We start from the raw sequence: 14,442 nt of genomic DNA, 5'->3' as shown, positions 1-14,442 counted from the left end.
CACATGTCGCAACTAAAAGATCACCTGTACTGAAACTAAGACCCAGTGCAGCCAAATAAATAAATATTAAGAAATAACTTATGAATCTAATTTGTCTTTGGGCACCACTACAGCAATGCCAAACATCTTTAGCTGCAATAAACTTCCCTAAATTTATAAATTATAGAAACTCCTCCTGAGATAATTGTCATCATGGCATTTGACAGTACTCTGCCTGAGTTTAGCTGCATCTCTTCTGTGTTGCTGAATCTAATTGGGCAGCAATTGCACATTTTAGTTCTGCAGCTGTGTTTGGTGTCCTTGCTTCCCACCTCTGAGGAACTGGTGATTTCTGCCAAGGTGTAATGGGTGCACCTTCTAATACTCTACCTAAAAGTGATGAGTAGACACAAGACATCATGTGTCCTCAGATTCAATGAAACAGATGGCTCTTATTCAAGGAAACTTACTCAAAAACATTTAAATAAGCATGGTTATTATTGTGAAGAGAAATGAGATAAAAATGTGAAAAAGTAGAAAAAGTATATCCAAAGACAAGGCTAAGGAATTAAAGACAGTAATGCTATTTTTCTTTTATTTCACCTGGCCTCATGAATAAAGGGCCACAGGGAACTAGACCCTTAATACCAGGCAGAGATTTAGGCATAAGAATTGAGTTGGAATGCTTCTAGATTAGAAGCAGAGGACTTCACTTGTAAAGAATTAGAATTTGCACACATGAATCTCACTTTATACTATGTGAAGAGGGTGTATTTCTGAAGAATTGAATGGAGACTGAACTTTGTCCAGTTTCTTTAAGAACACTATCATTTGGAAATCATCTCTCTTTTTTCAAGAATTTAATTCACAGTCATTTTCCACAATTGAGACCTATTAAGTATTAAGTCAAAAGGAATCTCTTAATGTGACCTTCTCCTAATTCATTGCTGTGGGCAATGTGGCTTTTAGATCTGAAAGTTTTTCCTCAGTGTGTAACTGATTGAAAGACTGTTTCCTAGTAAAGTGTATTGTTACATTTCTGTGTGGTTGATAAACAGAGAACAAAGGGACACTCACCAGAGGCTTCTGTTTGCACATAAAATAAAAGCCTTGTGGTGGTGAGAGTTTTTGTGTTAACCAAAATAAAAACCCAAATAGGGCAGGTTCCCAAAGGATGGTTTAGTCATTTATACAGTTACATGACTAACTTATGTATATGCCTTTTGAATATGCATTGATTTTCTACCTTCACACAAAGGTGATCATTTTTAGTTTTTAAGTGCTTGTCATCCATTCACCAGCCATTTCTCCCTTTTCTATGACTCCAACTTCTAGTTGAACAACAGAAGAGTTGAATCATAAAAGAAAAGTCAAAAAAAAGTTTTATTTGTTTGAAGGAAATTCTTTCCATGTGTCCCTGCTCCTTCCTTTGCTAATTTGGGTCATGTGCTGGGCTTTAGTCATCTGTCCCAGGCAGAGAGGGGCCAAGCTCCTCCCCCGCTCACCGCAGGGAGGTCTGGAGGTCTGTGAGTAGTAACTGAAGATTGCTGGACCCACCACATCCTACAAAAAATGTAATAGTTGCTTGAGGCTTAGAACTTCCACTGGAATTTGAGGCTAAAAGCATAAAATAAGCCAAAAACTAAAAGGTCTGCAGGCAAGGCATGAGTTGATGGAAGGAGAGGAGGAAGAAGAGGAGGGTAGAATAAGAGAGAGCCAATATCAAGAGTGGAGATGATGAGCCAGGAGGAAGAAAGAGACCTTTATGTTGGAATAACAGAGGCCTCTGTGTTCTTCTTCTGCACACCTAGGAATACAGGTGGTAACTTCAAACTATTGGAGTCAAGCTATTGGTGCAGATATCAGCTCCTGATGATAAAATGGCATGTGTATTAGCTAAACAGAAGGAATGACCTCTAAGAGTTCAGAATTCCCTAGGTCCATGCATAACTTGTACATGACAAGCTCTTTTAAAGTTTTAGGGAAATAGAGGAATACTTCAGAATTTTGTACTTTGACTTTAGGAAAACCGGTAAACATTTTTTTTGGAAGCCAAGCTTACTTTCTGTCAATGATTTATCCATCTATACTTTGTGAAACATTTCTTGTCTATTCAGAGAGCATGATGGTGTACATCATTTGTACTGTTTTCTGGTATTTTTTCTTAGTACTTGAATTCTTATTTGAATTTCTACTTTATTTTGGTTTTCTCTGTTACTAGGAGAGAAATATGGATACACATTAAAAAAAATATGGATACACATTCTTTATATTCTTCTCATTTTCTCTGTTACTAGGAGAGAAATATGGATACACATTTATTTTGAAATATGGATATACATTCTTTTAGATTCTTCTCATTCAGAGGTGGGCTACATGCACCCTTCCAGGGAATCTGGGAATCTCTCACCACTTCGATCTATAGAGTACAGCAGAAGTGATGCTGTACTACCAAAAACACATGGCTGTAAAACCGCAACTCACTTTCAACGGTGACTCATGAAAGACAGCCTTGTTGGCTGGTCAGATTCACTCTTGGGTCCATAAGATACTGTATAAGAACTGTGACTACCCTCAGACCACAATGCTGTAGAAACCATGTGTAGACAGATACTCCAGTTAACAGTTTATGCCAAGTTCACTATTTAGCTGTTTCAAGGTAGGGACAGATAGGTATGTGAAGATGCTATATTGGAAATGTATCTTCTAGTCTTAGTCTTCAGAGCATCCTAGTTAAGGCTCAATACATTGGAGAGCAGAAATCAGTCAGAGCTGCCACACTTGTCCACAAACATTATGTAGTGTAGTATTTTTATATTACAATGTATTTAGGTAGTTTATTGCACAGCAATAAAACTGAAATCAAAGGAAGAACTTTTAAAAGTTAAATTACTATTGGCTTGGAGATAGTTTCAGCCAAAAAGAAGCACTAGTGGCAGATTGGAGGGTGAGAGTAGGGGTTCAACCAATTTGTTGATGATATTTCTCTCTTCCTCTTTCTGTGCATCAAGCAGTGTCTTGTGTGACTGTGTCTCTTTTATGATCCCAGCTTCTGCCAGTCAGCCCTTGAAATAGTTTTAGAAAGTATTTGGAGATGCTAGCTCCTGGTCTTTGGGAACAACCTCCTGTGACCCTCTGATTCTAGTGGTGGCAGTGGATTTCTGCTGCTGTTGATCTCTAGGTTTCCTACGTTCCCTTGATTGCCTTTCAGTTCTTCCTTTGGGCTAGTTCTCAGTATTAAAGTTCTTTCTTTAAACTACCTACTTTCTTGACTGGGCACTCTTTGATACAGGCTACAGATCACATTTCTTTATATGCTTGACTGAACACAGTAAATATGCAAAAAGTGCTAATTAACTGACTAAATACAGGTCACTTCATAGAACAGTCATCTTGTTTGATGAAATAGTGTTGGGGCATCATGTTGACCATTTATAATCCTTCTAGAAGTGTAGCATCTCAAAATATTAGCTAGAGCTTTAATTTGGGTATGATTTTACAGGAACTCCCTTGCAATTGATCAATTCCTTTATGCATAATAGGAGTAGAATGCCAAAAGTTTTAATGAGTCTCTTTTTCATTGGAAGAAGGTGAGTTGAGCCACTGTTTTCTAAAGAATGTTTCCAGCTTACCCTTTAATTTTTTGAGAGCAATAAAATGGAAAATATATTAGAAGCTAATGCAAAGCCGGTCTATAACTATTGTGCTTGAGCTTTAGAAGTTGTTTCATTGATACCTTTTTTGAAAAAGTGCTTTGAACTTGTAAAAAGGAAATGTATCCTTGTATCTGTATCTATATTATTGGCTTAAGACAGATATGACACATCCATACAGAGTTGTATTCCTTCTAGTGTTAGCATATTAGCTTAATATACGAAGGTAGTTTGAATCACCAATTCTAGCAGCATAGATTCAAAAGCAAACATCCTCTTTTTTATCCTATATTATTGAGTTTGCTGTAGTGAGCTGTAGTCATGATTCTGTAAGAGCTGTTGTGTAATCATGTCCAAAGCACTCAATTCTTTTCATCCATAGAGTCCGTAAGTATAAAATTAAAGGGTTAGACTCACGTCTCAGATAACTCCAGCTTGAAAATTCTGTGCCATTCTCAGTGGCTGATTTCATGCTCCTACCCATCCCAAGCTATTCCATGCATGCTCTTTTCCTCTACAGTCTTCAGAAATGATTTTGTCATGATTCCTGTAAAGAATAATTAACATTATTGTAGTATTTCTACTTTAGGGGCCATCTTAAAATAGAATTGTTTTTTCAAGGTAGAAAAGGGACAGAAAAGATCATTCTGTAAATTCTTAAAATGAGAATCTATTTGAATGTTTGATTTTGGTTTGGTTTTGATTTTTTAACAAATATACAGGACTCATTACATGCTAGGCACTGTTTTGACGATGCTTCAAACATAATTTCGTTAAATTCTTATAATATCTTTATGGTATCTTCATCTAAACCATAAACAAACAGAGGAACAAAAATGTAGACTAACTTGCTTAGGATTGCACAGTTAGGGAGTAACAGAGCTAAGACTTGAACTCAAGCAGGCCACATACTCCACTGTTGGACTGTGCTGCCTAACAACTTAACTGAACAGCTGTGGGGATCATAATTCTGATAAGAGGTGAGCAACCCAGATGGTATACTGGTGGAGGTGTCACAGATCTGAAGAGGAAACTGGACAACTTCTCTCATGTGTAATTTCTGTAAATAAGAAAATGCTGAGCAAGAGTGAATATTTAAATTTCCTTAATAATAATTTTGTTTGAATCCAAGTCAGCATTTCATAGAAGTTAAGGTCATCATTAAGGCTGGTACAATTTTTCCTCATTAAGTTTGGATGTGATCACTCCCAGAGGTAGGAGGGGAATTAGATACTTCATTAGTATTGATTCTGAAATTTGGGTTTTCTAGCTGATGCCATCTTGGAATGATCTTGTTTGAGCCTGAATCCTACTTTATTTCCATAATAATTTGTGTCTATTAAGGCTCTTGAATTAGAAATATTACTCTAAATATTTCACATAGATGTATTCTTTCTGGGGAAACATTTATATTTCTTCTTAAAAGAACTAAACTTAGTTTTCTTTTCTTTCCCTAAACTTTGATTCCTTGAACTAAACTCCCTGAGACTGCCTAAGACTGTTATGAATTCAATTATTTTCTTTTAGGATTTTATTTATTTATTTTAATTAATTTATTAATTTTATCTAGAGGATAATTACTTTACAATATTGTGATGGTTTTTGCCAAACATCACCATGAATCGGCCATGGGTACACATTTGTCCACCCATCTTGAACCCCCTCCCACATTTCTCCTCACCCTATCCTTCGGGGCTGTCCCAGAGCACTGGCTTTGGGTACCCAGCTTCATGCATTGAACTTGTGCTGGTCATCTCTTTTACATATGGTAGTGTTCATGTTTCAATGCTATTCTCTCAAATCCTCCCACCCCTAACTTCTCCCACTGAGTCAAAAAGTCTGTTCTTTACCATCTATGTCTCCTTTGCTTCCCTGAATGTAGGATTTTGGTACCATCTTTCTAAGGTCCATATACATATGTGTTAATACATAGTATTTGTCTTTCTCTTTCTGACACATTTCATTCTGTATAATAGGCTCCAGGTTCATCCACATCATTAGAATCGACTCAAATGTGTTCCTTTTTATAGCTGAGTATTATTCCATTGTGTAAATGTACCACAGCTTCCTTATCCATTTATCTGCCAATGGACATCAAGGTTGCTTTCATGTCCTAGCTATTGTAAACAGTGCTGAGATGAAGATTAGGATACATGTGTTTTTTTCAATTCTGGTTTTCTTGGGGTATATGCTGTGCAGTAGAGGAAAAGAAATAGAGGAAAACAACAGAATGGGAAAGACTAGGGATCTCTTCAAGAAAATCAGAGATACCAAAGGAACATTTCATGCAAAGATGGGCTCGATAAAGGAAAGAAATGGTATGGACCTAACAGAAGCAGAAGATATTAAGAAGAGATGGCAAGAATACACAGAAGAACTGTACAAAAAAGATCTTCATGACCCAGATAATCACGATGGTGTAATCACTGACCTAGAGCCAGACATCCTGGAATGTGAAGTCAAGTGGGCCTCAGAAAGCATCACTATGAACAAAGCTAGTGGAGGTGATGGAATTCCAGTGGAGCTCTTTCAAATCCTGAAAGATGATGCTGTGAAAGTGCTGCACTCACTATGCCAGCAACTTTGGAAAACTCAGCAGTGGCCACAGGACTGGAAAAGGTCAGTTTTCATTCCAATCCCAAAGAAAGGCAATGCCAAAGAATGCTCAAACTACCGCACAATTGCACTCATCTCACACGCTAGTAAAGTAATGCTCAAAATTCTCCAAGCCAGGTTTCAGCAATATGTGAACCATGAACTTCCTGATGTTCAAGCTGATTTTAGAAAAGACAGAGGAGCAGAGATCAAATTGCCAACATCTTCTGGATCATCGAAAAAGCAAGAGAGTTCCAGAAAAACATCTATTTCTGCTTTATTGACTATGCCAAAGCCTTTGACTATGTGGATCACAATAAACTGTGGAAAATTCTGAAAGAGATGGGAATACCAGATCACCTGATCTGCCTCTTGAGAAATTTGTATGCAGGTCAGGAAGCAATAGTTATAACTGGACATGGAACAATAGACTGGTTCCAAATAGGAAAAGGAGTTCGTCAAGGCTGTATATTGTCATCCTGTTTATTTAACTTATATGCAGAGTACATCATGAGAAACGCTGGACTGGAAGAAACACAAGCTGGAATTAAGAGTGCTGGGAGAAATATCAATAACCTCAGATAGGCAGATGACACCACCCTTATGGCACAAAGTGAAGAGGAACTAAAAAGCCTCTTGATGAAAGTGAAAGTGCAGAGTGAAAAATTTGGCTTAAAGCTCAACATTCAGAAAACGAAGATCACGGCATCTGGTCCCACCACTTCATGGGAAATAGATGTGAAGAAGGCTGAGCACCGAAGAATTGATGCTTTTGAACTGTGGTGTTGGAGAAGACCCTTGAGAGTCCCTTGGACTGCAAGGAGATCCAACCAGTCCATTCTGAAGGAGATCAGCCCTGGGATTTCTTTGGAAGGAATGATGCTAAAGCTGAAACTCCAGTACTTTGGCCACCTCATGCGAAAAGTTGACTCATTGGAAAAGACTCTGATGCTGGGAGGGATTGGGGGTAGGAGGAGAAGGGGACGACAGAGGATGAGATGGCCGGATGGTATCACTGACTTGATGGACGTGAGTCTGAGTGAACTTCGGGAGTTGGTGATGGACAGGTAGGCCTGGCGTGCTGTGATTCATGGGGTCGCAAAGAGTTGGACATGACTGAGTGACTGATCTGATCTGATCTGATCTGATGCTGAGCAGTGGGATTGCTGGGTCAATGGCACCCCACTCCAGTACTCTTGCCTGGAAAATCCCATGGATGGAAGAGCCTTGTAGGCTGCAGTCCATGGGGTCGCTAAGAGTCAGACATGACTGAGTGACTTTACTTTCACTTTTCACTTTCATGCATTGGAGAAGGAAATGGCAACCCACTCCAGTGTTGTTGCCTGGAGAATCCCAGGGAAGGGGTAGCCTGGTGGGCTGCCATCTATGGGGTAGCACAGAGTCGGATACGACTGGAGTGACTTATCAGCATGGCAGTTCTATTCTCAGTTTTTTAAGGAATCTCCACACTGTTCTCCATAGTTGCTATACCAGTTTGCATTCCCATCTAGAGTGTAAGAGGGTTCCCGTTCCTCTACATCCTCTCCAGCATTTATTGTTTGTAGACTTTTTGATGATGGCCATTCTGACCAATGTGAGATGATGCCCCACTGTAGTTTTGATTTGCATTTCTCTAATAATGAGTGATGTTGAGCATCTTTTCATGTACTTATTAATCATCTGTAAGCCTTCTTTGGAGAAATGTCTGTTTAGGTCTTTTGTACACTTTTTGACTGGGTTTTTCCTTTTTTTGGTATTCTGCTTTTATATTTTAGAGATTAATTCTTTCTCAGTTGTTTCATTTGCTATTATTTTCTCCCATTCTGAATGCTGTCTTTTCACCTTGCTTTTAGTTTCCTTTGTTGTTCAAAAACTTTTAAGTAATTAGGTCCCATTTGTTTATTTGTTTTTATTTCCATTAGTCTGGGAGGTGGGTCATAGAGGATCTTGTTGTGATTTATGTCAGAGATAGTGCTATGATTTCCTCTAAGAGTTTTATAGTTTCTGGTCTTATGTTCAGGTCTTTAATCCATTTTGAGTTTATTTTTGTGTGTATGGTGTTAGAAAGCCTTCTAGTTTCCTTCTTTTACACGTAGTTGACCAGTTTCCCAACACTACTTGTTGAAGACTGTCTTTTTGCTATTGTATATTTTTGCCTCCTTTGTCAAAGATAAGATATCCATAGGCATTTGGATTTATCTCTGGACATTCTGTTTTGCTCCATTGATCTATATTTCTGTCTTTGTGCTAGTACCATACTGTCTTGATGATTGTAGTTTTGTAGTGTAGTCTGAATTCAGGAAGATTGATTCCTCCAGTTCCATTCTTCTTTCTCAAGATTGCTTTGGCTATTTGGGATCTTTTGTGTTTCCATACAAATTGTGATATTATTTGTTTTAGTTCTGTGAAAAATACCATTGGTAGTTTGATAGGAATTGCACTGAATCTATAGATTGCTTTAGGTAGTATCCTCATTTTCACTATATTGATTCTTCCAATCCAAGAATATGGTATATTTCTTCATCTATTTGAGTCATCTTTGGTATCTTTCATCAGCGTTTTATAGTTTTATATATACAGGTCTTTTGTTTCTTTAGTTCAATTTATTCCTAAGTGTTTTATTCTTTTCATTGCAGTGATGAATGGGATTGTTTCCTTAATTTCTCTTTCTGATTTTTAATTGTTTGTGTATAGGAATGCCAAGGGATTTCTGTGTATTAATTTTATATCCTGCAACTTTTCTATATTCATTGATTAGCTCCAGAAGATATCTGGTGGTAATCTTCAGGGTTTTATGTGTAGAGGATCATGTCATCTGCAAGCAGAGAGAGTTTTACTTTTTATTTTCCAATCTGGATTCCTTTCACTTCTTTCTTTTCTCTGATTGCAGTGGCTAGGACTTCCAAAACTATGTTGAATAGTAGTGGTAAGATGGGCACCCTTGTCTTGTTCCTGATTTTCCCTAAATATTTTTTATTATTGCTAAATTATACATATGTATACATATACACATTTATCTATATTATAAAAAGTACATGTATATATATATATACACACATTATATATATATATATATATATAGAGAGAGAGAGAGAGAGACAGACAGACAGAACACATGTGAATAATTTGTTGATGGGCTTCCTTTCTGCATATGACATAGTTCCTGACAGAATAATATGGTTCTCAAGATCCACTCTATTTGTGGCAATGTCTGTATACTGTAAAATAATTGAATTACAGTTGGTAGCAGTAGTTCCAACTACCTTTGTAATATTTTGGGGCTGTATCACATATGGCTAAAATGCAAGCTGACAGCTAGTGACTGAGTCTCTTTTGCTGTATCAGGAGACAATTTGCCATAGACACATCTGTACTATTTGATGAAAATGAAAGGAAAATTTAAATATCTTATGTAATCTTGGGCTTTAAAAAATGGATTAAATATATCCATACCCAATATTATGAATATTTATTAATTAAATGACTGGAGATTGTTTTTAGGGTTATTTTTAAGGGCTAATATACAGGGCTTTTTCCCCCTTACATCCTCCAAATTGAACAAAGTATTTGCTCTCTAGAACTAATTTCAATAGTTGAATATTTTATTAGATTTGTTTTAAAAGGGTAATTTTAATGTGTAGTAGAGAATATACTCTGTGATTTCAATTGTTTCAAATTTGATACTTGTCTATGGCCCACTATATGGTCTAAATTTATTAATGTACCATTTATACCTAAAAAAACAAATATATATATATATATATTCTCTTGTTGTGGGTGGAATATTCTTTAAATATCATTTCAGCTATACTAGTTGCAAATATTGTTCATATCTGTAATAATTCTTCCTGATTTCTGTATACTTTTTCTGACAATCACTAGCATTTGTGGGTTAGTTTTACTTTACTTTTAGTTTCTGTCAACCTTTGCTTTATACCTTTGAAGCTTTGTAATTGAGTGGATAAACTTTTGGTTCTGCCTTATTTTAGCTTAATGAGTAAGTTTCATATTCCATGTTATCTCTACTCATTGGCTTATTTGCTACGTATTTTTGCCCTATTTTTGGCTAGTGGTTTTCTAGGGTATACAATATACATTCTTATTTACAGTCTACCTGCAAATAATATCAACTGCTTTAAATGTAAGAAATTTATAAATAGTACACTTCTGTTTTTCTTCTCCTATGGTTTGCAACTTACCATACATTTCATTTATATATATATATGTGTGTGTGTGTGTGTGTGTATATATATATATTATAATATATACATTTCATTTATATGTATATATACATTTCATTTATATATATGTGTGTGTGTATATTTTATATATATATATATATATTAAATCCCACAATGAATTGTTAATGTTTTTCTTTAAAGCTGGGGTCAGCATTTTTTTTTTTTTTTTTTTTTAGTTCCTGAAGGGCCAGATAGTAAATATTTAAGGCTGTGCCAGGGAAATGTCCCTATCAAAACTACTGAAGCCTGCTACTTTGGTATAAAAACAGCCTTAGACAACACATAAACAAATGGATGTGACTCTCTGCCAATAAAACTTTATTTCCAAAAAGAGGTGGAAGCAAAATTAGCCAATGGACCATGGTCTGCTGGCCCCTGCTTTAAACAATTATCTCTCATTGACATTCAAACAAAAAGCATATTCACCCCTATTTTGTTTCTTCCTTCACTTCTTTGAATAGATTTGAATTTCTATTTGGTGTAAATTTCCCTCTGCCTGAAGAATTTTCTTGAGTATTTCTTATCAGACAGTTGTACTGCAAAACAAACACCCCTCTCCCAACACATACACAAAGATAAACTTCTCAGGATTTGTATGTCAAAAAGAATTTTATTTTATCTTAAAAAGATACATTTATGGGTCATTGCCTAGTGGAATTATTTTTCTTTCAATATTTCAAATATTTCTCTGTTTTTTGTCTTGAATTGTTTCTGACAAAAAGACTGAAGAAATTCTAATATCTGTTTCCTTATAACATGACTTCCATCCTCACCTACTCCCCTCTACCCTCTGTCTGCTTTTAAGATTTCCTCTTCACTGGTTTTCAGAAGTTTGATTATGATGTTCCTTGACTTAGTATATCCTATTTGATTTATTGTGTGCTTCTTGGATTTGTGAATTTATGTGTGTGCATGTGTGCTAAGTTGCTTCAGTCATATCTGATACTTTGTGATCCTATAGACTATAGCCCACCAGGCTCCTCTGTCCATGGGATTCTCCAGGTAAGAACGCCGGAGTGGTTGCCTTCCTCCAGGCAATCTTCCTGACCCAGGGATTGACCGCCTCTCCTGAGGCTCCTGCGTTGCAGGCAGATTTTTTACCACTGAGCCACTGGGGAAGGTGAGTTTACACCTTTTATCAAACATAGAAAATTTTCAGCTACTTTTCCCCCCTGCCTTTCTCCACTCTCTTATTTTTTCTATAGTAGGGTGAATAACGTGTCTATTAAAAATGTCCATACCCTAATCCCTGGAACCTGACATATGTTACCTTGCATGGTAAAAAATAGCATTTTACCTTATATGTGTGGGGATGATTAGTTTAAGGATTTTAAAATGGGAAATTAATTCTGGATTATCTGAATAGATTCAATGTAATAATAAGGATTCCTAGAAGAGGGAGAAAGGTGCGCTGGCATGGGAAAGTGCTGTGATAACAGAAGCAGAAGTTGGAGTGATACACTTTGATAATAGAAGATAGGACACAAGCCAAGAAATACAGATGGCCTCCAGAAGCTGGAAAAGGCAAGGAAATGTATTCTTGTTCAGAGTCTCCAAAAAGGAGTAAATTCTGCCAGTACCCTATTTTAGCCCATGAAATCCATTTCTGACATCTAGAACTTGAAGATAATACTTGTTTAAGCCACTAGTATTAATTTTTTACAGTAGCAATAGGAAGCTAATACAGGCTCCATTTATACGTATATTCAGCTACTTGATATTGTCCATAGGTCACTGAGGTTTTGTTTATTTTTCTTTAATCTTTTTTTCACTCTGTTTTATGTTATATGGCTTTGATGGCAACATCTTGAAGTTCTCTTATCTTTTGTTTTGCAAGGTCCAATCTTTTGTTAAACTCATCTCCTCATTTTGAAAAAAAGATATTATGGTAGCTTTTTAGAAGCTCCATATGATTTGGTTTTGTAGCTTGTGTTTCTTTCAACCTGATATTCATGTTTTCCTTTAAATCTTTGAGCATATGTATTTCTTTTAAAACAATTGTCTTTTAATACTTTATTTCTTATATTTCTATTGACAGATTTTTCTTTTAGCTATAGTTTCCTGCTTCTTTATATGTTTCATCATTTTTTATTAGATAATAGGTATAGTGAATATAATGATTTTGAGAGTCTAGATTTTTTTTTCCTTTAAAAAGTGTTTAACTTTGCTTTGGCAGGCATTTAAGTAACTTACAAGTCAGTTTAATCCTTTGCATACTTTTTTAAAGATGTGTTGGGGCATGTCTACACTGGACATGTTTCTGCATTAATTTTGCTAGTAAGGTTCTCTTCTAGGCTGTCTACTGAATGTTCCATGTGTGCATTCCCGGTTATTACACTCCTCCATATAGAACTTAAATATCTTCCGCTCTGTCTACAGTCTTGGAATTGTTCAAGTTACATGTTCCTGAGAACTATTAGGAAATTCTACCATATTCATGTGAGTCTTAGTATTTAGAAACAGGTTCAAAAATACCTTAACTAGTTAATTTCTGGGACTCTTTCTCAAGGCAACTCCACCATCTGTAGTTTCCTGTCTTACAAAATCAAGCTTCCTCCATGTCTCCACATCTCATTTCCATCCTCACGTCTCACTGGACCTTCTAATTCTGCTTGAGTTGCCGCTTACTGTGGCACAGTCTGTGACATACCTCCAGGCAGAAAGCTAGTGGATTATAAGGCTCATCTCATTGGTTTTACTTGCTATCTTACTTCATAGTCTTGAATTACTAATTGTTCAGTGTCCAAAATCATTCTTTCCTATATATCATCCAATATTTTAATTGTTTCTTTTGAGAAGACAAGTTAAGTCCCAGTTATTCTAATATGGCAAGGTGAAAATCTCTATTCTAACTAACTTTTTTTTTTTCAATCTTAAACTATTCTCAGGAGGTTTGGATTAACCAAGATTGATTTGCATATTGTGTCATAATCAGTTAATTTCTTAGTGCTTCTATTTTCCATGCCAGTGTGCATTTTATAAGATATGAATTTTATACATCTGTATAATAAGATGACATTTTGTCTTGTGAATAATTTCAATTTGTGGCTCAAGGATTTTTACAAAAACTATTTATAAATTTGCAACTCAAACATTTGCAAATAAGAAATGAAAAATATGTCATATTGTATGCTATTTAAACATGGAGTTTGTTCTTGGTGCAAGAGGAATATCTTTAAAGGAAAAGGAATGTAAGAGTTTTGAGTTATACAAAATATGTGGCCACTTAATGAAATTATAAACTTATTTTTTAATGTGATTTTTTTCCAAAGACAAGTAAATTCTCCCCCAACCTTCCTCCTTCCCTCTTGATAAAAAAAAATAGTTTAAGCTTGACAATCCTATCCCACTATTTCATGTAAATAAGTTTCCTTTGAGAGCTACATGGACTCTATATGAGCATCGCATTCTTGCTTTTCTATTCACTGAATGCTTTGTTGGTTAATCTAGGTCCCAATTTTCTTCATGACCTGTAAAATTGTCTTTTCCAACTTCTTGGCAACAATAACTTGCAGCCTTGGTGATGTTTCATGTGGCCTACTCCTTACCTTGGCTAAGCTCAGATCAGATGTCTATCATCGGAAGTTTACAAAATGTGGTCTAACCACGAAAGAGTCTTCCAAGACAAAATCATAAGTAGAGATGCTTTAGTTAAGAATGCCAAAATATCTCTACCATCTGTGAATACAGACTTTGCCAAAGAAAAATAACTAGGAAATCTATGGTTTCCTTTTGAACTTCCATGTTAAAATAGGACCAATGTTGAGGTTATTTGACCACAACATATATTAAAAAGAAATAGTGTTAATTATAGTTATGCTGGCTTTCCATATACTGCTTTCTTCTGTGATTATAGCGTAAACACTTCTGTGGTTTTATTTTTTATGCAATCAGTAAAACAGATTCTTAAAACATCTTCTGAGCAAAGACTAGTAGTAATAATAGTTATGAGTATGATGAACATTTACTGTGTA

Source organism: Bos taurus, chromosome 13 (assembly GCF_002263795.3).
Source record: "Bos taurus isolate L1 Dominette 01449 registration number 42190680 breed Hereford chromosome 13, ARS-UCD2.0, whole genome shotgun sequence".
NCBI classification, from domain to species: domain Eukaryota; kingdom Metazoa; phylum Chordata; class Mammalia; order Artiodactyla; family Bovidae; genus Bos; species Bos taurus.
This window is presented reverse-complemented; position numbering follows the sequence as displayed.